This window comes from Phyllostomus discolor, chromosome 6 (genome assembly GCF_004126475.2).
Source record: "Phyllostomus discolor isolate MPI-MPIP mPhyDis1 chromosome 6, mPhyDis1.pri.v3, whole genome shotgun sequence".
Lineage (NCBI taxonomy): Eukaryota > Metazoa > Chordata > Mammalia > Chiroptera > Phyllostomidae > Phyllostomus > Phyllostomus discolor.
The window spans coordinates 134,412,205-134,438,474 of NC_040908.2; the positions used below are offsets into that span (position 1 = coordinate 134,412,205).

At 34.8% G+C, this 26,270-nt stretch overlaps 1 protein-coding gene across 16 annotated transcripts in view; it reads right to left on the reverse strand.

Moving 5' to 3' along the window:
- The window catches only part of SOX6 (SRY-box transcription factor 6), a 614,163-nt gene that overhangs the window by 410,873 nt on the left and 177,020 nt on the right, over positions 1–26,270 (reverse strand). For 5 of the 16 annotated variants that reach the window (XM_036029089.1, XM_036029084.1, XM_028515158.2 and 2 more), the window contains exon 1: positions 5,945–7,756. The exons of 5 other annotated variants lie outside the window; for them this stretch is intronic. The gene's annotated coding sequence lies outside the window, so the exon portion shown is untranslated. Of the gene's footprint in view, positions 1–5,944; positions 7,759–26,270 lie in introns of those variants that run through there. 6 more of the 16 variants (XM_036029082.1, XM_036029079.1, XM_036029072.1 and 3 more) reach the window with 3 other exon arrangements.

A 26,270-nucleotide genomic window follows, 5' to 3' on the forward strand; every position in this document is an offset into this window, starting at 1 on the left:
CCCCTCTCCCCTCTGGTCACTGTCAGCCTGTTCTCTATTTCGGTGTCTTTGGTTATATTTTGCTTTTTTGTTTGTTTTGTTGTTTAGGCTCCTGTTAAAGGTGAGATCATATGGTATTTGTCTTTCACTGTCTGGCTTATTTCACTTAGCATAATGCTCTCCAGATCCATCCATGCTGTGGCAAAGGGTAGGAGCTCCTTCTTTCTTTCTTTCTGCTGCATAGAATTCCATTGTGTAAATATACTAGAGTTTTTGATCCATTCATTTACTGATGGGCACCTAGGTTACTTCCAGCACTTGGCTATTGTAAATTGTGCTTCTCTGAGCACTGGGGTGCATAGGTTCTTTTGGATTGGTGTTTCAGGGTTCTTAGGAATCCTAGCAGTGGAATTGCTGGGTCAAAAGGCAGATCCATTTTTAGTTTTCTGAGAAAAGTCCATACTATTTTCCATAGTGGTTGTACCAGTCTGCAATCCCACCAATAGTGTACTAGGGTCCCCTTTTCTCCACAACCTCTCCAACACTTGTTGTTTGTTGCTTTGTTTATGATGGCCATTCTGACTGGTGTGAAACGGTAATTCATTATGGTTTTAATTTGCATCTCTCTGATACCTAGGGATACTGAGCATCTTTTCATGTGTCTCTGGATCCTCTGTATGTCTTCCTTGGAGAAGTGTCTGTTCAAGTCCTTTGCCCATTTTGTAATTGGATTGCATGTCTTCTTAGCATGGAGTATTTGAGTTCTTTACATATTTTGGAGATTAAACCCTTGTCTGAGGTATCATTGGCAAATATGTTTTCCCATACGGTTGGTTCTCTCTTTATTTTAATATTGTTTTCTTTAGCCATGCAGAAGCTTTTTATTTTGATGAGATCCCATTTGTTTATTCTTCCTTTTATGTCCTTAAAATATTATCAATTTTAAATGGAAGTACTAATTCAATAAGAAACTGAAATAACAGAAAAGGTGCTTAAAAATGCAATCTCTTATCTTACTAATGTACTAGAAACTCGGGAACCTTTTAAAGATAAATAAATGAACTTAGTGTTATTTTTAAATCTGTTCTCTCTAACTCAGATTAAATTCTTACTGTTTAGATCTGGATCCAATGAAGAAACAAACTAATTTCTCTTTTTTCCCTTTTTAATACAATTCCAGTCTCTTAACTAACTCTTCTGAGATTTGGAAGTAGCTGGTGAAGTCTAAAATTCCCACTTTTCAGGTACCACATGGCTGCCTGCAGTTAAAAATATGTAGATTTTTAAATTAACATATTAGAGTAAATATGGATGAGCAATCCAGAAAGTAAACTTGGCCTTCATGAAGTTCATTCTTGGCTTCATGTTGACACACTTACTTGTCTTAGCCAGGCAACATACAGGACATCTTATACATTTAAATACTGAAATAGCTTGGTGTAACTCAGCATCTTAATCTTTCTTCCCAATTCTTTCTAGTAACAAGGCCTTCACTACTTCAACAAGGAAGTTCATTTCATTTTTAGACAACTGTAACTGTTACGAAGTTTTCTTTCTGCTGTTCCTGTGACTCTGGCTCCCTGTGACTCCCACCTGCTGCTTTGGGTTTGGCCCTCCATAGTATGCACTTTTTGCTAGGGCAGTACTTTAGCCATCTCAGGGCAGCTGTCAGATTCTCTTAAGACTTCTGTTCTTCTGAGTAAACATGCCTGGTTCTTTTAACCTAAGGGAAGCTTCTACCAACTGGCCCAGAGTGAGAAATTTAATTTATCTACAACCAGGCTATTTGTCCTATTGAAAAATATAAGATTTGGCTTTTACCTTAATGCAATAAACAGCACTCTTGGATAATCATTACAAAGACCTTCTGGCATTTGTCTTCAAAGAAGTATCCCTCTGCTTGCCTGCACACAGGCATATATGTGACATACATATTGCCTATCCTGTTTACTTTTAAAGAAGTTTTAAAATGAGCACCAGAAGTATCCATCCTCAATTCATGTGACTGGGGTTTACACCCAAGAGGCTTGTACCCTCTCCTTCATTACATTATTTTATTTGAGCTACAGTTCATTTACTCCAGATTGTGGTATTTCATTCTTATAAATTCACACTTATTTCTTCTAATTTTTGGACCCCTAAGATATTAGGCTCATTAAACATTACCCAATAAGCTGTAATTTAGAATGGGTTTAGCAATGTGTTTGTTAATTATATGCATTTAACCATATCAGTTCCATTGCTTTGGAGATGGTCAACTACTTTCTATCTTTGGGTAATTAGCAGAAAAAATGTCCAAGTCTAGAAAACCTATAGAGGACATCCACCTACTTCATCCTGGTCCTCAGAAGAACCTAACATACCCTCAAATCTAAACCTTTTTGGAGGGCCAAAGGTGGAGAGATTATTAGTCTTGCCTAAAAAAATATACCTAGAAATTTTTTCTAACTTTTAGTCCCAGCTCCTGCTTCATTTCTGTCCCAGTTTTCCTCATTATGAAATAAAAGTAATAAGGCCCCTGGTTTAATTATCTCACAGTGTTACTATAAGATTTGCATAAGATAATATATGAAAAAGTTCATTTAAAAGCATAAAGAGCAATAAAAATACAAGATACAATATTATCAATAATAATGGCACCTTCTATGACCACAAATGAGACATTCTACATTGATGTGAGAGGTGGGGAAGGGAGGGAGAGAGAGGGAGAGGAACATTGATGCGAGAGAGAAACACTGATTGGTTGCTCATCATATGTGCCCTGACTAGGGACCAAACCCACAAGCTAGGCTTGTGCCCCAGCCAGGAACCAAACCCACAACCTTTGTGTTTACAGGAGGAAGCTCCAACTAACTGAGCCACAACAGCCAGGGCAAATCCCCTCCTTTTAACACTATGATATTTTAATTAAATTCTTTTTTTATCTCTTTTTGTCATACCACCAACCAAAAAACAATTCTCTCAGCATAACCTTGTAACCTTGGACTTTAACTTCAAATGCCAGCAAAGATTTACACAGAGTAAAACATAAGTATATTCTGACATTTTGAAAACCCCAGCCTTCCTGACTTCATTTTCTTATTCTTTTTTTATAGCCCTTTCTATATTCTCTTGGAAAAAAAATCAAACTGCATACTAATATTATAGTAACTGTCACCATTATGACTATTTTAGTTATAGTTATCCATATGCACCTTGAAACTCTTACTAGTGGCCTCATGACTTTCCTATGCAAAAGTACCAGATATTCTTTTTCAACTGTGTGTCCTAAATTTTTCCAGATTTTGAGAGCCCATTATAGTGTTTCTACATTAAAATTATAGCCACTAGGGCTGCTCTGCAACTTTAGAATTTGAAAGCTATTTTCTTACATCCAAGAATGCAAATTCATAAAAATGACAACACAAAAGTAGAAAGACTACACTGAAAAACAAAAAGCAACAATGGAAAAAAGCTGTCACATATTCACAGCTAGATGATAAGAAACAAAAATGTCCCTACCACCTCCCTTACCCCAGTCTTTGCTAGCACCAAGTTGTATTATTTTACCTAAACAGTATATACAAACTAACCCACAAACTCTATTTTTATGCAATTTTTTTCTTTCTCTGAATATCCCTTTCTTCCTCTTTCTCATTCACTACATTCCTCTGCCTGATAACAAAAACAAATATTTATTAAATGCCTGTAAGTACAAGACCATGTGTGCTAAATGCTAGGGAAAACATGTGAGAACAAAATAGGCCAGTCCATAGTAAAGACAGACAGTGAACAAAAATTCACACAAATTAACATGTAATTTTTAATTGCTATATCAGCTATGATATAAATTAAAGGGTGGGAAGTAAGACCTTCGTAGGCAGACAAGATATGAATTGAAAGAATCAGGGAAGGCTTCTCTGAAGAAGTAATATTTAAATGGGGACCTAATGATAAGAAGGAATTACTCTGAAGAAGAATGGGGGGGAGTATATTCCAGTAGGGAAGACAGTGGTCTGTGAGGACCTTGTAGCAGAAAAACATCTGGAATGTGTAAACCAGTACAGCAGCTGACTCAGAAAAAACTGCTGGGAGACAGTGAGAGCTGAGGCTGACAATGCAGGAGCCTTATCATGTAGGGCCAGGGCTTTGCAAATCATGTTAAAGATTTTTTGTTTTAATTAAAAAGTAATAGGAATCCAAGAAAAGGTCTTTCTTGGATTAAAAAAAAATGGTAAGTGGAGTTTTTCCTCCTATAATGAATATGGAATTCAGTTTAAGTATAAAGAACATGAGAATGATAAACACCAAATTCAAAAGAATGGTTTACCTCTGGCCCAAAGAAAGGGAAATATAAAATTGACAGTGTTCACAGGACACTTCAACTATATTTTTATGCTTTATTTCTCATAAAAATATAGGTATTTTAACCTATTCTTTATATATATTTCTGTATGACTAAAATTTTCATACTAAATTTTTTTAAAAGAGTTAATGAATGTTAAGAATTCACAAGCTCTTTCCTTCTCTTCTTTACCAAGCTCATGTTAAATCTTAATTTTCAGAAAGACAAGCACACAGAATTTAAGGATCTCCCTCTTACACACTTTGTTTCCTGGGCCTTTATTTTCTAGACTTTTTGCATCAGATGTTAATGTCTCAGTAACTAGCTTATCTTTTGTTTATCATACACTATAATCCTTATACCTTTCCAACAACCAGAGGGTTAATATGATTAAATGAGATAAAGCATTTAACATAGTATTTATCACACAAGAGCTCAATAAATTTCAACTATTGTTAAATGTATTTAACAATAGTTAACAATGGTATTTATTATACTCTGTATCACCAGTCCTAATATGGACCAGAACATTAGAACTAAAGAAAAGAAAACAAAACCTGAGTGTATATGGCCAAATGGTGCTCCGGTATTTTGAAAGCATATATACTACGTATACTCACAAACACACACACAAACACAGATACACATATAACATATATTTCCAATACTGAATTTTTCAAAAGCACACTTTTTATGTGCTTATTTAAGCAATAAGTAACAAAATGTTAATTTGAGGCCTTGTTATTACCAGTGAAGAAATACTTTAAAGAAAAAGTCAGAATCCTGCATTTGTCGGTACACGATTACAATTTAAGGTAAGTTTAGTAAGTTTACTAACTTCTCCTGAGTACAATGCTACACTGAAAGTATTTATAGTTGCACAGCTGCAATAATATTCACTATGGTCAATACTGTGTTTAAAAGGCTCATTTCTGCAATATCAAATAATTCATGCAAAACTTCAATCTTATAAAATTGAATATTGACATCAAGATTTTTCTACAACAGAAAGAACAGTCTTTGATGTGAAAACATTATTAAAATCATATCTTTTCACTTAATTTTCTTTGTACAAATAGCACAGATCCTCTCCTCCTTCCTTCCAACTCACAAAAACAATAAAAAGCTGTGTTCAGAAAGGCCCTTAAATTAAACATCACGATGAAATGAGTACTAGGGCCCTGAAAATAAGAGAACTTATGACAGTTGTTGTTACCTAGAAATCTGAAAACTATCTCACTGAATCTTTATGTGAACATTATATGCTAAATTATATTTTCAGAACTTGCTCCTGTGAAAAAACAAGTTTGTCACTCAATATTCCTCAGTGTGAGGTTTCGCCCTAAATTGCTTTGGTAATCATTCCTCCATGCCCACTTCCTTGTTCTTAATCACAAATCTAATCATGTATTTTTATAAATATTCAAAATTAAATATATTTATCTACTTATGTAAATACTTTTCAGTTAACTTTCACCGATAGTCTATGTAGGGATCCCAGTAACAAATACATTTGGAGCTTCTTAGATTTGTTCCAACGGCTTGTAAATTCATATTATATTTAACTGTTTAAATAGATCAAAATTCTATGCATTTTAAAAAATGAATATAAGAAATTAATTCCAAGTTTGTTTTACTTACCAAGCTCTGCCATTCCACCTCACTGCCTGAACAATATTATCAGCTCTTCGGATACTCATTCTTGCTAAGTAAAAGGATATTTCTTCTCTAGCTGGATTAATAATCAACTTTCTAGATAGTTCATTTGTAATTCTCTTCTGGTTAACCCTTAGCATTACAGCAGTCTGCCCAATGCATGCTAACCAATTTATGAAGCAGAAAGAAAAAGATGAAATTCAATTACACTGATAAAAAATGGAAAATAAAAATGAGGGACAGTTTAGATTAGGCACAAAAGAACAATCAGCCTTATTTTTTTACACTAATAAGAATAAATCTTTATGTTAGATATTACAAAAGCACTCAGGCAATAAACATAAGAAACCAGAGACATGAACAGAAAACCTAATAAGCTTCCAACACACCAGTCTAGTGCATTATGAGCCCATGTTTTTTGCTTTCTTACATTCAAATAAATACAAATCAGCTCTGGGCATAATAGATACATTTTTCTCTTAGTAAAAAGGACTCACATTCAACCTCTAAATGCCTCCTCTTTCAATGGCTGTCATCACTTGGTTCCTTATCATACAGTAAGTACCATCTGTCTCTATGGAAAATTTCTCCAGTGTGATCTGTAAACACTTCAAAGAGAATAATCTGGAGCTCTTGTTAAAAATATAAACACCTAGGTCCTACTTTAGAAATCTGAAGCACCTCAGGGGATTCTTAGGTACATTAAAAGATTGAGAGCCACTGCTCTAGGACCTTTTCTGACCATACCTAAAAGAAACACCAACACAGAATGGAATCTGGACACAGAATGAAATCAACTACTCTTGCTACAAGTTTGACCTTGACTTTTTGTTGTGGTTCCAATAACTAGGATTCTATCTTGTTTTCCTGTATCTGAATGCACCAGTCCATCCAAGACCATGACCCTCCTGTGGTCTTGATATCCTTCCACTTGCAGACTACTTGGAAACTGAAATCCGTCCTTTAACTCCACTTGGTGTATATGGCCTTATTGTGGCCTAGCTGCCTAAATCTCAAAGTACCACTTACCCCAGACTTTTCTTGCTCTGTCTGCTTTATGAAACACTTTTACCTGCGGTTTTATCCCTCTCTTATACACACATGGACTATACTTACTGGTGTTCATTGTCCATCTTTTAGCTACTGCAATTCATCTGCTGTATTACCTGTCTCCCAAGGCTGCTCCCATGCTAGTGGATCCCCACCAGTCTACTCTGTACCTGTTATGATGAACGAGACTTGCTTAGTCACATCTAGAGATGTGAAAGGAACAACTGGCTAAAAGGTGAAAAGACAGACACGGCAGCCAGTAGTTTCACAAACTGCTACAGAAACCCATGTTCATGGTCAGAGTAAGGGAAAAGAAAATAACTAGAAAAAGAAAAAAAAAGGAAAACTAAAAGAAATCCTTGAGAACTGGAACAGTAAATGAGATGAATGAAGTGAAAAATGTTTTAATTCCTATCATTTGTTTTTATTTTTATGGAAGAACCCTTTTTAAAGGTCAACACAACAATGATTATTTAAACCAGAGAGAAGATTAAAGTGACTAAAAGGAAACAGTGCTGGAACAGAACTCAGAAGACCTGGGTTCCTTCTGCCTCTCTACCGCTTCCTATATTAATGACCTAGATTAAGTCTCTGAATTTCTATGTGTCTGGTCCCTAAATGGGTATAATAACCATGCCTTGTGTGCCTAGAATTATTTTGATAATTAAACAAGATCATATTTATTTAAAGAGCTTTGAAACTACAAATACCATATAAACAGGAGATTACTATATGAATTATATATAGCTACATAAATTGCTATTGTATAAAGATAAAAATTAACGTATCTACAAAGGATATAAGTGGCAATTATATATATATAAAGTATATTTTGTATATAATATTATATTAATTATATTAATTTCAACACTTTTCTATTGTACAATGTGACCATACCACTAATTCTAGTAATCATCTGTTACTGTGCAAACTTATCACAACATTATTGACTATATTCCCTCTTACCTTTTTTATCCATCCACTCACCTTCCCTATGGCAATTGTTCCCTTGGTCTCTATTTCTATTAGTCTATTTTTGTTTTGTGTTGTTGGTTGGTTGGGTTTTGGTTTTTTAGACTCTAAATATAAGTAAAACCATATGGTACTTGTCTTATTTCATTTAGCATAATATCCTCTAGGTCCATCCATGTTGTCTCAAATGGCAAGATTTTATTCTTTTTTTTATTGCTGTTTAATATTCTACTTTGTGTGTATGTGCCTTTCTTTATCTAGTCATCTATTGATGGACACCTAGGCTGCTTCCATATCTCGGCTATTGTAAATAATGCTATGATGAACATATAACTGCATATATCTTTTCAAATTAGTGTTTACATTTTCTTCAAATAAATACCAGAAATGAAATTACTGGTTCATATGGTAGATGTGTTTTTAAAGGAATGTATAAATAATACACAGTAAAAGAAGTAAGTAGGAGTTTGTGAAATATATTTCCTAAGAAAATTTCAAGAATAGAACCAATATCAGTTATGGGGAGAATAAAGTAAAATCATCCCCAAATATAGGTAAATAATCAAATTAACCTGAGTTTGCCCAGGTCAAACACAAACATTAAGAGCCTATCAGAAGGACTACTAGATGAGAATAAGGATCATTTGGAGTGACAGGTGACATTTTTCATTTAGAAACATCTCCCTAAATCTAGAATCAGAGTGATTTCAAGTGGCAAAAGTCTGGGGCATTTGTTGCAAGACATTTAGACTGAGTCCAAGATGGCTAAGATTTAGTCAATTGCTGTGACTTAATTTAACTGGATTAATGTGTGCACATTAACATTGAGAAGGCAGAAGTCTGTAACCAGTGTACAAATTGGTTGATGAGAATTTCCCATGTAAAAAAAAAGGTTTGATTCTTGACTTAAAAAAATACACACTTGAATCTTTTTAAGTTTCAATAAACACATTTAACAAATAGTGTTCAAAAGCTACTATATTCTGGGCATTGTTCATGACATTGAGAATATGAGTAACAAAAAGTCAAAAATTATCTGCTATATGAGCTTATATTCTACGAAATATTTTAAAAGACAGCCAATAAATTTAAAGATATGCAAATTAGCATATTGAAAGTTGATAAAAGCCATGGAAATAAACAGAATGCATTAGGGTGATCAGGAATGTTTGGAAGGTTGCAATTTTAAAATACAGTGGTCAAAGTGGACCTCACAGAGATGCCATCTAAGCAAGGTCTTGAAAAAGGTGTTAGGTTTGGCGGGGTTCTATGATCATAAAGGGTTTTTCTCACCAATTTGTAAATTTTATCACTTTAATTATAAATAAAAGATATCCTTATAAATTAACTTTCATATTATATCAGTGAAAAGTTGTAAATCAATAATGTAATGGTGAAATAAATTGTGGCACATCCATATAATAGTATATGGTGTAGTCATTATAAATCATGTTTCTTATTAACATGGGAAAATCCAATAAAATGATTTCTTAAATACAAAAATGTATCTAACGTATGACCCACTTTTGCTTTTTTTTCATTTAGTCAACCACTATTTTTCAAATACCTACTATGAGCCACGCAGTGTACTGGGCACTGGAGAGAGGGCAGTAAACAAGCTAGACATGTTCTCCCTTCTCATACATACATAGATTAAAGACTGAAATAAAATCTATCAAAATGTGAATAGGGAGTAAATTTTTTTGTGAAATAAGCTGAAATGGTGGACTATTTTATTTTTCCTCTATGTTTAAATAAACTGAAAACTTTCTAAATATGTTTTGAATAATTCCAAAATAAACTTTGCCACTTACACTGCCCTAACTATCATGGTTCATAATTACAGTGGGATATATTTTTGGATAAGGATCCAAATTTATATTCATTCTATGAAATGTATATTGCCTTTCTCAATCATATACTCATTGTTATGCCCTACAACATTTAATACAATTGAATAACATGAGGTCATTTTCTACAGAGGCAAAAACTGAGAAACAAAACAGTTAACTAATTTGCCACACTGGAAAAAAAAGTGTTTAACTCCTAAATAATAATAATGTGTATGTACAGTGCCTGGATCAAAGAAAGACTGCAGATTCTGAATGTTATTCTAGCACCTTAACACACATCTCTTCCCACTTATGCTGGTGCTTCTGTCAAGGAAAAAAGTCATTTATTTAAAATGGAACTTTAATAGTTATAAAAAACCTTATCTGAATCCCAACCCCACTACCACTACTACAAGATGTTAGCTTTATTCCCTCTCAACTAAATTACTAAAATGATGAGTCAACAAGTTAGACATATTCTAAAATGCTTCTTCATTCTTCCTGTCAAGTTTTTACATTTAAATAGAATGGAAAATGGCATCTATTTGTCTACCCCTAACTAGTTGAGTTACCTTTGGCAAGTTATTTAAACTTTCTGGTTTCACTTTTCTTATTTTTCAAATACAAGAATTAGACTAGATAATCTCAAAAGTCCTTAAATCGAGTTTCAGGATATCATGATCTGAAGTCTATGATGTGCCTATAAAAAAATTAAAGGAACACATTTTCTCAAAAGTAAAGAAAAGAAAATTTACAACAATAAGGACAGTTGGCTGGAAAAACGAAAAAAACAAAGACGTGGGATTAAATGATAATTTGAAAATCCCCCCCAGCCCCCTGGACCCAATCCAGCCTCAATTACACAAGGGTTGTTTGGAGACAATAGAGAGAAATAAATATGAAGGTCCCTGTGATCATCAAAAGATAATCTTTTTCCTTTAAAAGATAGTAGTGTTCCTATATTATCTTTGGTTGTAAATACACATATATACTCCACAACCATTTTAATATTTAATTGACATGGAAGAAAAATAGAAGTCACTTATTTTGTTAAAATGTAAGTATTTCAAACCTAGGTGATTTAGTTGTGAGGGTTTTTAGGAAATATTACTGTATCCAATCCTTTCCTATCACCTCCTCTGTAATACAAAACCCTAATAGCTCTTCAAGTTGTGGCATTTTCTTATGTACAGAGAGGAAAATTTGTGTTGCCATTGCAGCAACATCTAAACAGTTTCCTGTAAACTTCCTGTGATGGAAGTCATAGAATTTATGATAAAACACTGTAGAATGTTGAGACAAATTTCTTTTATATTTATCATTCATTTTATTCACTGTGCATTTGAAGGAAAACCTTTTAAGAACACCAATAATGTGAGAAAGCTACAACAACTAAATTTATTGCTAAGTATCACATCATTGGTACTCCTGGGAGTTCAGGAAGAAAGCTTAAATCACATTTCCTAACACATTGGAGAGCTTCCCAGAGATGCAATGGCCCACAGAGGCAAGCCATCCAGGCAAGCACTGGAATCTCAGAGACGGTGACAAAGAAATATCACTTTGCTTAATAAAAGCAAATTGAAGTTACACTTTTATTTTTTCTAACAAAGTAAAAACTCTCTTTCTCCATTTTTCTCCTTTCCTTCCCCCTCCCCCTCCTGTTTCACCTGACTAAACTGTAGGTATTTGTTCCATCACCTGACCAAGGGGCTGGCTAGAAATATTAGAAAAAAACAATCTGCCATTGTTACATGAGACAACAACCTTTCATGTCCTTGAAGCTCACCATGACCTTTCATCTCTCCTATCCCCAATGGTCTCTCCTAACAACTAAAACTACACTCCGTTGGGCTGAATTCCAGATTGTCATAAAAAGAACTCTGTCCTTTCAAAACAAAACCAATTTTTACACCAAGGTGGGGGAGAAACACAAGTCCATTGTTCCCTCACAGATGGAAGTTGGAGTTACTAAGGCAACTGCTCTAATCCTCCTTTTTACCACCTTTTTCACATCACTGGCCTATCAAGTATGCTACCTTTTAACTCATAAGCTCAAAAGCTGGTAGTCTAACTGGCTGCCCTAATTAGCTACGATTTTCACACTACAGACAACATGATGAGCTAATCGAAATTTGCAAAATAATGACGTACCTCCAGCAAATATTCCTCCTCCTGAGGCCCAGTCTTAGAATAACAATAATGAGACCATTATTAGAGAAGGGCATTAAAATGCTGCACTGCTGCTAAACAGAGAACTTGATTGTTCTGGTCTTGTCCATTGAATCAACAACCTATTGTTGTGGACTTGAAAAATAAAGGACTGGAGAATGGGTGCCATGATGATTGGTCTGTGCGGCCATACCGGCACTCTGTAGAATTGTTTTCTTTTGAAACTCTTGATGGACTAGTAGTTTTGTTTAAAAGTAACATAAAAGGCGATTGTCTGGATAAAAAGTCCTATTTATTGAAATCCTTAGAAGCAGTTGCATGGATTTGTTCATGACCCCTGAGATAAATACATAGTGACCATAATAACACCATTTGTAGAGAGCCCTATTACCACTGCCTACAGTAACATAAGAGACTGTCTTTTCTAGCTACTGTAGGAAGGAAGGAAGTACTTCTGAGCAGAAAGCAAGAATGATAAAAGGTCAAATACTGGATAAAGCTCATTAATCTCTGAAAGGGAGACTTTTAAAAATAATGCTAATTTAAGAATTCTGTACAATTGCTACAGATTCAAGCATATGTAAAAAGGCTCACAGCTCTTCTTATTTTCTCACTTTTGAGCTTCTTCCCTTTGGTTAAAAGAAGAAGATTAAAATAAAATGATTATTAAATAACTGCAGCAAGATATCCCAGGATAACCAAGAGAACAAGAAACTCAAAGGTTTCCAGATAATTTTCTTATGGACATCCCCGGTCTGTAACAAGAATAATAAAATACTGAAGTTAAAGGTTAACTAGTGTAGGATTCTCAGCAGTAGAAAAGCACTGTTTACACACTGTAAAAGTGTCTTCTATATGGAGCCACAGAACATGTTTTCTGTAAAGCCAGGTCAGGATTTTAGTGCTTAGTGATAGTGGGAGGGAGTGTACTTTCTGTTAGCAAGTTTTGGGGGTAAGGGTCTGTTTATTTTTTATCGAGTGAAATCTGCATTATGTAAAAATGTATTAAATTGTAAATAAAACCTCTTGCTCCATTCAGTCTGTGATTTGCTTCATTTATCTTCATCTTGTTAGGCTAAATTAATTAACAATCTCACTGTTGCACACTTTCTCTTTTCATTACATCAAATAATGGCCTGTATATGGAGAAAGCCCTCACCATGGGAATTCTGCAATTCTACTGCTACGAAGAGTTTCTGTGTATCAGCACAGCAGTATTAACCAGATATATTCATTTTTATAAGCATTTATCAAATGTACTTTTCATTGTTAAAAACCAAGTACGTGTCTACTTCTTTACATATTATCAATACAAAATCACTTTAAAAACCCCAAACAAACTAAACCAGAAGTTGCAGAATACTTTTTAGAAAAAGAAACCAATTGTATGTCCAGAACCAGGTGTTACCATCACTGTCACCCAAAATAAGAAGAAGCACATGCAAATTTGGCAGGAATGTTTTCACAGATACAACATGATGCAGTATAAAAGGTTTAAAAGACACACCCCAAGCTGTTCTGCTCCCTGCTTTGGAATGTCTAACCTGATAAACTGGATGATTAGAATAATTTCATTGGTAAGTCCCATTATTTTAAATCTGTAAGAGTGAAATGTGTTAAACTCTTTTGTAAGTTTTCTTTCAAACCAAAACACTGTGGCATCTGGAACTATGCAAATGGACAAAACAGTAAAGCTCTTTTTAATCTTTCCCTGATCAATCAGTGCTTCTTTCTCCAATCACAGCTTTGTGCGTGATATCTTTCTGCTAGCATTTCTTATTTAATTAAAACAGACACTGACAGAAGGACATGGATTAGTACTGTAATGATGCATTTACTTAGATTAATCGGAGGCTCCTTTTAGAGTAATGGCTTAAACAAAGAACAAAAGGAAATTGTTATGAAACAGCCTTTTATCCCAGGCAAAGGTCACATTATGAGGTTTTTAATTTTGTCAGCTTCTGTTATACTCGGCCTTGCTAGTGGAACATGAGAAGTGCTTTTACCCCCAATAAAGCCAGTTATTATAAAAACAGCCATTAAAGCTGCAAATTAAAATGTCTGATTTTAAAACCGGTTACTTAGCTTTCAGAATCCTCTAATTAGCATGTTGTGCATTGTTGTGAGGAAAAGAAGACTAAAATGCTAATGACCTACCGCCAGGTGACCACACTGCTGTGCAAAATAATAAGGACCTTTCCAAGTAATATGATGAATTAACCACATACAGGTCCCCCAACCAGCACCCCTTCTCTGATTATAGCTCCAGATGAATGACTGTTAAGATATTTTCAGTCCAGGGGACTCTGATTCTCAGGCTGCTATTTCTCACATATTTACTGAAAGCCAAATTCTTTCTACCACAACAGAAAGTGAATAAAATAGCAATGCTATATAAAGGGTCTCAAAGTAGATAAAACAATAGTTACTTGATTTCAAAGCACAAAGAAAGAATTAAAGCATCATGCACCTAAACGAAACTACCTCTTTGACTCTTTTCATCTAACCTTTTTTGAATAAGTTGGCCTTGCAGACTACAAATGGGGTTAAGATTTTAAAGCTTGGTCTTCGTTCTCAACATTCATTTTTAAACTACATTGTCTTTAAGTAGAACAAAGTAAATCCATTTTCCCTTTTCCCAGCCTGGTGTAGCCTGTTTTACCAACTCCACTCACCTCCACCCCTCCTGTGTCAAAATTTGCTCTTGACAAAGGATATATTGGCATTTGTGTTTCTTACTATATGAATTTAACCCAATTACTTGCACTTTCTGCCTTACCTTTCTTACGAATGAACAATTCTTCACCTAGAAATGCTAACATATACTAACTGAATACATAGACAAAGTGGGGAGTATCACTAGAGTTTCTAAAATCAACCCACAAAGAAAACATATTCCATTTTAAATCAAGTCTTATACATGTATCATTGAGTGGCTAGAAAATTCCTGAAATCAATGCAAAACATATATTGTGATTAGAACAGCAAGAAATCACTCAGGATCATCTATGACATTTGCCCAGTTGAGTGTTTTTTCTTTAAAGGGGCTGTTTGAGGTTGTTTCAGTTATCTATGGGCACAAGAATGCAGCAGGTTTAACCACCGCAAAACTCAGTGGCTTAAAACAAAAAACATTTACTTGCAGATCAGTGGGACATTTCCTCTGGTTTTAGCTGAGCTTACCAACATGTCTGGTGGTTGGCTGGCCAATTTGAGCTGATCTAGAATGGCCTTGGCTGCGATGACTACAATAATTCAACTCTGCTCCATAAGTCTCATCCTCCAGCAGATGAGCCTAAGCTTGTTCTTCTCAGAGTGACAGAAAAGGGCAAGAGTATGAACAGAAATGCACAAGCGCTTTCGTAAGCCTCTCTCTGTGTCAAATTTGATAACATCCCATTGACCAAAGCAAATTAAATGCTGGACGCCAGAGTCAAGAAGTGAGACAAAATGCCCTTTCCAGAATGGAAGGACACTGTGAAGTTTCATGGTAAGGGCTGTAGATACAAATAAGGATGGAGATGAACTGGGGCCTTTAAAACAATCACTCTTAGCAAAGAGGGTAAAGTCATTTTGATGATCCCCAAAGTTCTTCAGCAGAAGTCTCTGTTTTGCTCCATTTTAACTAACGCAGTCTAGATAGCTATGCAAAATTAATATCTTTTTTATTTTAATAAGTGACAAAAACTCTTAAAAAAACAAATAAACAACCTCACCCTATCTCCATTGTTTCCCAATTTAAAAATTGTAACTATAAAGCTAATTCTAAAATATGACCTATACAAGTTCACTAATTTATTTTTGTCTACTAGTCGTGAATCAGTTATTCCTTGATAAATGATTTCAAAACTACAAACAATTGTGTCTCAAGAGCCTCACCTTCCACCCAGGAATATCTAATGGATGCTGAATTCAGAATTTTCTTCATTACCATATCTCAGATATGGACAGTTCCATTCCACAGAATACCAGCAAATAGTACATCACAGTCCTTCACCACAGCAGACATAGCCACAACAGCAGCATTTTTTAAAATAATATTTTTAAAATCCAGGCCCTTATCTCTCACATCCCAATTGTTCTTCTAATATCTATGACTATGAAAAAGAAAAACAAAAAATGCCTTTGATCTCACAGGACAGGCTACATGAGGGTGTCCTGAAATAAGATGATAAAGAAGCCAATTTTAAATTCTGCCAATTTTGTTTCTAACCATATGAGGCAGAAGAGCAGAGAGGAAGGTATTCATAGTGCCTGCATGAATTTCCCAGGATTATTCTGGCCGAGTCCCTACACACAGTTTTAGGGAGATACCCAGAGCCAGTTACCAGTCTTTTCACCCAGATACACTCATCCAAGAGTAGAAGTGATTACTGGGTAGAATTCCTAAACCCTGTGGCAAGGGAAACACTATCCTATATTGCACCACTCAACAACTATCCCTGAGAGCAATTAAAATAAGCGGTGAAGTAGGTCTCCAAAAGGAGCCTTCAGCCACTCCTCCAGTTGAGCCAGCCCTGACAATGAGGGCTGCCAGAGCTGGCACTGCCACCCGGAGATCAAGGAAGAAAAGCTCGCAAAGCTAAAGCTTGCATCCAAAGATATTACAAAGAAAACTAAATAACATGGAGAAAACTGTCTTAAGAATTATCCAATTAATGAGGAATAGAAAAAAATAGCATAATAAAATGCTTTCTAAGTCCCTTTTACTTTTCTACATTCCTTTATAACTTATTTCAGTAATAACTTTGTTGCAAAGTGAAGCCCTAAATCATGGTTTGCCTTTTATAAATGAGGACAATACCTGGTATGAATGCAATTTGCTCTGGTTGCCTAATGTCTTGGTCAACCAAATCCTCTCACCTGGTCTTTAGCAAGCATCAGTACTTAGAGCAGTGATCCAAGGCCGTGGAACAGAGCAAAGCTAACGGGTCCACATAAGAATCAAGACAAGCATTGTGCCCTCATTAACACTGGGTTCTAAACAAACAATAGGCCCGTGTTCAGAGAGCTGTAGTAATTCTTCTCAATAGAAGCAACTTGGGGTTAACTCAAAATTTCCTTTAAAAGTCTCTTTGCTTTGACAGAGAGGCAAAAAAGGAAGAGAAACAAAAGCACTTGTATATCAGAAAAGGAAAGGCTATGAGAACAAGGCTAGAAAAGGAAGATTGAACTCCTTAAGAACATCATCTTTGAATATCCAGTATATGTATGGTACATCACAGGTGCTCAAAAACTGTGAGTTAAATTATGATACATTGAAAAGAACAGATAAAGACAGAAGAAAGTAATTCTTTTGTTAGAAACTGAATAAGTAGTCATGTCAGGTACTCAGGAAGCCCAAAGTTAAGCGTTCCTAAGACTTGTGTTGAACTACTTTTTATAGGATGAAATGAGATTATACACAGGTCAAATTACATGTGGAGACGCACCTACTTCTCAGATTTTTTCATAGAGAGAAAAATATGACTAAAATTAACTGGAAGGAGAAACTTAGAGGAATAAGGATATCATAAATGTCTTAATGCAACCAATGGGGTAATTGTGGGGCTTAGAGGAGACACTCTATCCTTTTAAAGGACATGAGGGACATAAACAGACTAATTGAATGTATTTAAAAATCTCAGATCATGTTTAGCTCCCATTCTGGTGCAGGACCCTTTCTCAATATTCAATTAGAGACTTCTCTGAGAATATCTTCCCTAACCTGTGTCATCAACCTGCTCTCTTCTTAGTCCCAATTGAACACATCAAATGTCTGCCAAAAAATATTCAGAGATAAACACCAAAATAATTGCACTGCAATAATGGAGACTATGGAAGCAACTTCCATACTTGATCACATTTTCTCCATCCCCAACTTCCCTCCACTAATAATCCTGTCACCCCAAATACACAACTATCTCGGGCTAATGTTTCAAAATCCCTTAAGAATAAAAATATTTATTCACCTAGTTAGTGTTTAAACTTAAGTGCCTCTAGGAAGGGTAACACTATAACTTCCTTTCACGGTCAAAATATATATGACTCCAAACTCATTTTATAAGGCTAGAATAAACTTGGTTCCAAAACAAAGATACTATAAAAAGAGAAAATTAGACACTAATCTTCTTTATGAACACATGTGTAAAAATTCTTTAAATATTAACTTATTCTACATTGTAAATGAAAATTTATCAAGACCAAGTAGATTTTAAAGCCAGTGGTTCTATATGATTTTTAAAACTCTACCAATAGCATTGTAGGCACAAATTAAAGAAGAAAAAAATGTATGAACATTTCAATAGATGCCAGAGATGGAGAAAAAGACCTACAGAAAACTTCATAGTTATTGGTAAAATGTTAGGATACATTCCCACCAAATGTCTTCCCTCACTATACCTTCCCTCACTAAGAATTTCAGGCAAGTGGGATATTATGAATGGAATATCTCAAGATCAGGAAGAAGACTACCTAAAATAAGGCTCAAGTGGCAACTCTCACCCATAGAAGGTAAGACATACCAGGGCTTCCCTAAGTATCTATATGGATCATGGCATTCTTTTTGTGGTGGAAAATGTTTATTATTTAACATTATATAAAAAAACAAAGAACACACAATAAAATCTATGTTCTGATACACTTATGTTGAATTATTTTCTATTATTTTTATTAGATGTAATGGGATAACTGGTTAATAAGATCATATAGGTTTCATGTGTACAATTCTATGATACATGATCTGTATATCGCATTTGGGTATCCACCACCCAAAGTCAAATCATCTTCTGTCACTATATATATATATTTTAATATATGGACAAGGACTAAAAATATGCAGGTAAAAGTGAAAACAAATGACAAATGGTTAAATTATGTATGAGATTGTTTTCCTTGTTGTTTAAAAATAAATATAATTTTTAACCAAAAATAATGATAATATCTCTGATAAAGATGTATGTGACTGCTTTGGGATCCTACCCTATGAGAAGATCTGAGCAGGGGAAATAAATGGACAGCAGGTGACAGAAAGAAAGAAAGACCACCACATGTCCTGATACATGTGTTCTTCTTCAGTTATATGAAGAAGAAAAGCCTTTAGAAGCAGGTCTTCCTAGGAATTTTATCTATTTTTAAATTTTATTTGGTCTGTGTTGCAAACTTGAGGTCACTTGAGGAAAGGGGAAATGTTACATAAGGATAGATAATAAAACTTCAAAATGCACCACTTCTGAGAAATTCCACTAATTTAACAATGTGCAGACCTTCCAAATGTGCTATTTTCTGCATGGACTCTTAAAGATTATGGTTTCTGCAACTTTGGCTTGATCTTAAAATGGTTCTAATGAGGATCTAACTTTCATGAGTTAGTTAGCACCCCAAATTCTGAGCATAGTCATTACCTAATGAGAACATTAGCACCCAAGGGACTTAGCTCTGTGGCTCTTAGATCTGAGGGACTTATCTATAATCTATACAAATTAAGGAGAAAACAGTGCAAATTTAATATCTTGGCACTTAATGTTTTCAAAAAAAAAAAAAAACCCAAAGGCCAAATTTGAGAATATACAGATACACAGAGTGGAGCAAGAGTAAATTTACAGTTGTGAGGAAGTAAAACACAGTTTATTTTTGTATTATTATTTATTAATGATTGTATTATTTTTCCATATGAACAACTCTAAACCTACTTTTGTCTCACCCTGTACATTTTTGAATGGCAGGGGACAGAACAAGAAAACCTATGATCTTATTTTAATGTTGAGGTTTTCTTTAACTTTTTTACATAATAAATTCTTACTATAAAATGGACTAGCAAATTTTTAAGACAGATGAGCAAATATTGACCTAATCTTTATATACATATTTCAAACAATATGAAAAAAACAGATAAAATAAAGACCTCCTAAAGGCTATGTAACACATATAAATTTAAAATATTTCCCACTTATATGTGGTTTATCAAAGTCAAGTAGAATTTGTATAACTATATTTGGAGAATAAATTTTCTTACAAATTGAGGTTACTTTTTTCAAAGAAAATAGCAAAATTTATACTACACTATCCATTTCTTTTTGTGTTTTCCAAGTTAGTGAGATCACTGATTTCAAGTAAATCCATTAAAGTTAATCTTAAGTAGAAGTTTATGTTGATTGATGAATAGGATTTACATATAAAAATGTCACAGGCACAGGATATTTCTCCAGGGAATAGGTAAATAAAATATTCTCTCCAATTCTTGCCCAAGTGCGCATCTACTAAAAACATGAAACTGCAATAGACAGGTGAATATTAAAAATATAAGCAAGTTTCAACTTCTTTTTTATGTAAGAAAAAGAAAAACTATATTTTTAACCCAGGAAAAATCCATAAACTTGTTTTATTTTCATAATAATGAACTACAATTATTTCAGTAAAAATTATCCTTGTTTAAACAGTAATGACTTTCATCATATTATCCACACTCATTCACACTCAGCAGAAAGTGGAATAAACAAGTCCCACACATTGGACAAGTCAATGGCCATCAAACAGTCCTCCAAGTCATGTATACCCACCCACCATAGCAGCTGTGCACTCGGCAATGCACTTCTGGTTGTGTTTGTTAGAACACTTTTACTTGTGAGTGATAAAAAACAACTCAAAATAGCTTTCTCAAAAAAATCATCTACTGGCTCAACATAACTGAGAAGTCCTGGCTTCTGACACAGCTGGGGCTCGGTGCTACAATATAATCAGAAGTTGGTCTCTCTCCAGGTCCCAGGCAGGTTCTTCCCCTTCAGGGTCAAATATGACTCTGAGAAACTCCAGGTGAGCCATCACAGCAATTCCCACAGAGATCACAGGAGTGAGTCTCGCTGGCCTGGCTTAAATAACTCGGTTATTTCAGAACCGATCACTAGGGCCAGACGTGTAGAATGTTCACTCCCTATGACTTGGGAAAGGGTAGCTCTACCCCGAACACATTTACCAGAAGTGAAAGAAGAGTTGTCCCCAACAAGGAAATCAGGGTGGTTTTACCTGAAAAAAGTTCTGGACAGGGTACAGTAAGCAGTGCATTTAAAATTCAGGAATTACTTTTCCAATAATTATTACAGTGAGTAACTTCAGGGAAAAAATAAAACAATTACAAAGTCTTCAACATAGTAACAGTAGCACAGCAAAGTTTCCTTTGAACAGCACTACAAAACTGTTTTTTGAGCCCAGTTATAAATATGTTTCTCAATGAAGTCAAGTAAATGAATATCTTTATTTTATTTCATTTTATTTTATTGACTTTAAAATATTTTAATAATATTTAACCCAGGATACCTACGCTATTACCATTGGAACATGTAGTCAGTATAAAAAATTAATAGAGAAAAAAAAGAAAAAGAACAAAAAAGTTAATATATTTTATAATACTTGAATACCTTTATTTTATTTTTTATTTTTTAATTGTTGTTCAAGTACAGTTTTCTGCCTTTTACTCCCATCCCAGCCCACCCTCCCAGTCCTCCCCACCTCCCTCTCATTTCCACCCCCTCCTTGTTTTTTGTCCATGTGTCCTTTATACTTGTTCCTGTAAACCCTTCCCCTTTTCCCCTGGAATTCCCTCCCTTCTCCTCTCTGGTCACTGTCAGCCTGTTCTCTATTTCAGTGTCTTTGGTTATATTTTGCTTGTTTGTTTGTTTTATTGAATACCTTTATTTTAAATGAAGATCCCAACTAATTTAATTTATCTTAATTTTTATTTGAAAAGACTTCTACATTTTTAAATGTACATCCCACAAAAGAACAACATTTTAAACTATTATTGGCCATTTATCTCCTGGGTTGATATGATCACCAAATGCTTTCTTGAAAGAAGGATTTTATATGAGAGAATGGAAGGAGAACATAAATGCAAAGAAAGCCTGGGTAGAGTGGAAAGCCATTAAAGGAAAAAGTGAGGCATCAAAGGCAATATTCAATACTATCAAATTCATTCACACACTCATTTGATGCATATGTTTGGAGCACTGAGTATGAGCAAACAACTGTGTGAGAAATGGTACAAAGAAACATGACACAATTCCCACTCCAAAATCATAACTGGCATATGGGATAGAAGGAGTGTGAGCAGTAATGGTGAGAGCAACGTGTCAATTCCTTCCCTGTTCCCCTATCATAATCTCCAGATTTTGTTCAGATTCCCACAATAAATTTCACACTTTGCATTATTAAAAAATGATTCATTCAACTTATCTTCAAATTCAAGAAATTACTTCTTTCCTAACTCCCAAGATAATATGAAAACACTTAAAGCAAACAATATACATAAGTGTAAGAAAAGCAATGCAAATTTGGTAAATTTTTTTAAAAATTTGGGAGTGTGGAGATTTTCAGAATTTTTAATTAACTCAATAATTATATATTAAGTGCTTATTGAATAGTAGGTACTATTTAGCCATGTAAGTTATTTAAGATAACTACTTAATATCTCTGCCCTTAGGAAGAAGCAATTTTGATGAGAAACTAATAGGAAGGAATGTTCATAGAAGAAGATAAGAAACTAAGAAGATAAACTTAGAGTTTCTAAGAAACTTAGTTTCTTTTTTTTTTATTTCAATCATTGTTCAAGTACAGTTTTCTCCCCCCTACTCCCGTTCCAGCCCCTCCACCCAACCCTCCCCCCTTCCCCCCATTACCCCCCACCCCTAGTTTTTGTCCATGTGTCCTCCAAATTTGTTCCTGTAATCCCTACCCATTCCCCCCTGAAATTCCCTCTTCTCTCCCCTCTGGCCACTGTGAGACTATCCCCTATTTCAGTGTCTTTGGTTATATTTTGCTAGTTTTTTGAGAAACTTAGTTTCTTAGATAAGAAACTACGAAGATAAATTTGGACAAGCAAAAAAAAAGAGAACTACACTCTACTATGGAAGTTTGAATGAAGTGAGATCAGAGAAGACTATAAGGAGCTGGGCCTTGAAAGATGGATACAAATCCTACAAGTAAATATATTTGTTAGGAGTATTCCAAGTATAGGAAATGGTATGAAACATCTCAGAAAAACACAAAGTACTTCTATACTAATATGTTCAAAAGTATCTAGATAATAACAGATGAAGATATCCTATGCCTAAAAGCTATTTTTAATGTCCCACATTTTAATGACATTGTATTACTCCAAATTGGAAGATTTTAAGAGTTAGAAATACTACATTTTAGGATACTTTTGCAGTCATCATATTCACAATGTATAAAGAATAGGACTCTTCATATACTATCTGTTTAGAGTGTTATATGCCAAAGGTACATGCTCAATTTTTCTATTATTTATATTTTAGCAAATGAATGATAAAATAAGAAGTAAGACTCCCACACATAATAGGAAGTATGTTTTAATGTTTGAGAGGCTAGATGTGTAAATTACCTGCCTGACTGGGCACCTAAAATCTTTATCTCCTCACCATAAAAACAATTGGGCCTTTGCTACCTTGTGGCCAGTAAATAAAACACTATATATAACATTTGTGCAAACAAATAATCAATCATGAGGGATACTCTCAAACCTCAAGTACTTCTGGCAGTCTAAATAGCATGGCATTGAGCAAAATAATAGTAAAGAGAACCTAGGAGAAAACATTTCCCCACTATAAAAATTCCTGGATTAATGGAGTAAAGACTTGAGGAATGGTAGTGGGATTTGAGAATAATCCTTTGATTTTAAACATTCGGCATAAAGTTTAGCATATGTAACTTCCCAAAGGATTTCTCCCAATATGTCTATTTAAAGAACACACTCACTTCACTAGCTTACCTCTCTCTATACAATGAAAATGATCACAAAGCTTCTCCCAGAGGCATTAGCACCACTGTTGGTTAAAGCAGAACTAGAGACAATCTGACACTCATGTGTACTGTGGTCATCTTAAAAAAATCCATCTACATATTTATTAGAACCAAGTACAGACTAATAATTCATAAATAGACTTTAATACAAGGAAAATGATTGTCCAGAAAAAGAGACTTTTGCCAAGCTTCCTGTAGACTGACATGCCAACTTCTCCCACTGGTCCACCTCATGATTCTAGCATTATTCTTTAGCAAAGGAAATATAAAACTACAGATAGGTACAGAATTTTCCAAGATATCTTCTAGTCTCTCTGCTATTATGAAGATTATTCATTCTGAATCCTAGGCAGTTTTCCAAATGTGATACTTTAGAGGATCCCACTGCCTTCCAAAATATCAAATTTGTAAATATGAGTGCTACCTGACAATTCTTGGAAACAACTGATGGCTAATTTGTACCAGCTAGAAAAGCAAAAATCTGTCCAAAAAATTTTTGAATGAAGGACTTCTTATTTCAACAACTTAATTCCGGAATTTGAACTGCAAGTGTCCACAACACTAAATCATTCCCAATCACATCTTTTAAGAACATTGTACTATTCTCCTCTTGTCAACATGCCCTACATTCTCACTCAACCACTCAGTTACTCATTACATAAATATTTATTGGATGCTCACTAACTGCCAAGCACTGTAAGTGACAATGAACTAGAGGTATTTTTTCCACTGTGGGGGCTATGGAATTTGTGACAGAACATCACAATAGTGTCCATAAAGCCACCAACAAGGACTCTAGATCAGAGCTGGTGCTGGCATGGGCAGGGTGAGAAACATGGTGACAAAGATGACATACCTCTCACTTGGAACCATGGAATGAAGAGTCAGAAGTAGGTATGTAAATTTGATGCCCCATATTTGTGTTCTTGATACTGGATCGATTCACTTACCCTAAAGCAATACTTACTGGGAAAGTTGTCATATTATTCTGCTTGAAGAGAGGAAGTGAGCTGCTGTTGATGAGAAGTAACTAAGTAATAACACACAGAAGTGAAAAACCTAAATGTGCTGTGAAAAATTCATATATTGGCCCTCTCATGCTACCTATGACTATCTAATTGATGAGAAAGCTAATGGCAAAATATTTACTTTGGGTTCCATCCAGACTGTAACTGCTTTGCTTCCTAGCACACCCACACCCCTGGCCCATCCCATCAACCAATGGCATATTGTGTTTCCTATCTGAAAGGCCCAGACACAGGGCTAGAATGTGACTCATTCAGTAAAAATCCACAACTACTTGGATTAGGAAGGAGTAAAGAGGTCAGAAAGATCCTTGGCAGGCATCTAAGATCTCCTGCTAGTTCAGGCTTCTGCCTAACAGATGCCATGGTTTTCAGGATTTGAAAGGATTCTTTTCTCCAAAAGGACCCAAGTCTACACTAAAAATAAAGAGAGATGGAATAGAATAAGAACCAGAATGCAGTAGAGGGAAGGAGGAGGGGAGAAAGATTTTACTACAAATTTCTAGCAATTTAATTAGGGAAAAAATGAATCAGTTTTAAAAAGGACTTCTAATTTTCATATCAGAATATATTTATTATTTTTGAAAGGCAAATGCCCCACCCTGGCCAGGTAGTTCAGTTGGATGAAGCATCATCCCATACACCAAAAGGTTGTGAGTTCGATCCCTGGTCAGGGCACATACCTAGGTTTCCAGTTTGATCACTGATCGGGGCACATATGGGAGGCAACCCATCAATGTTTCACTCACTTCAATGTTTCTCACAAAGTATAATGTCCTAACCTTCATGCAGAAACTAGTCAAAGAAAGTGCCAACAATTTGAATTTGTTTTCAGCATTTTCATGCAAAGTGATCCCCACTTTTAATTCTCATTCTATATAATTTTAAAGTGTTTTGTCCAGTATAAATTATTTATCTTAGTTTGTTCTATAACTAGAACTCTCTCACTGAATAAAACATTTTGAAATGTTCTCTAAATGAGCTGAAATTCCTGATGCCACAGCTTTAAAAATATGATGAAATTATGAAAAAATGTGCATTTCCTGGAATACTCATCCAGTTGGTCCTTGCACATCAGTCTATGCTTGCCAATGCTGAGAATCTTTCATCTGTATATTACAGTCACAAGCATCTAAAAATGTATTTCCTCCTCTGCTTATTACCACTATATCCTTGTTGACACTGATGCCCACAGGTAGGTGGTATGGCAATGAGAATATAGAGAGGATCTCAAACATTCCTAAAGTAGAAAGTCCTTCTCTACCTTCTTCAAATCAAAATCCAAAAAATAAATAATTCTAAATAAGTGGTGTGGTGATTATCATTAATTTATTTTCCTCTGCTTTCCTAATAGCCTCAGATCCAAATGCATTATAAGAGCAGATTGGAGAATTTAAGATCAAGAATTATCTTGAGAATGTGGGACTACTACTCAGGCAATGGCAATACCACAAGGTAACTATCAAC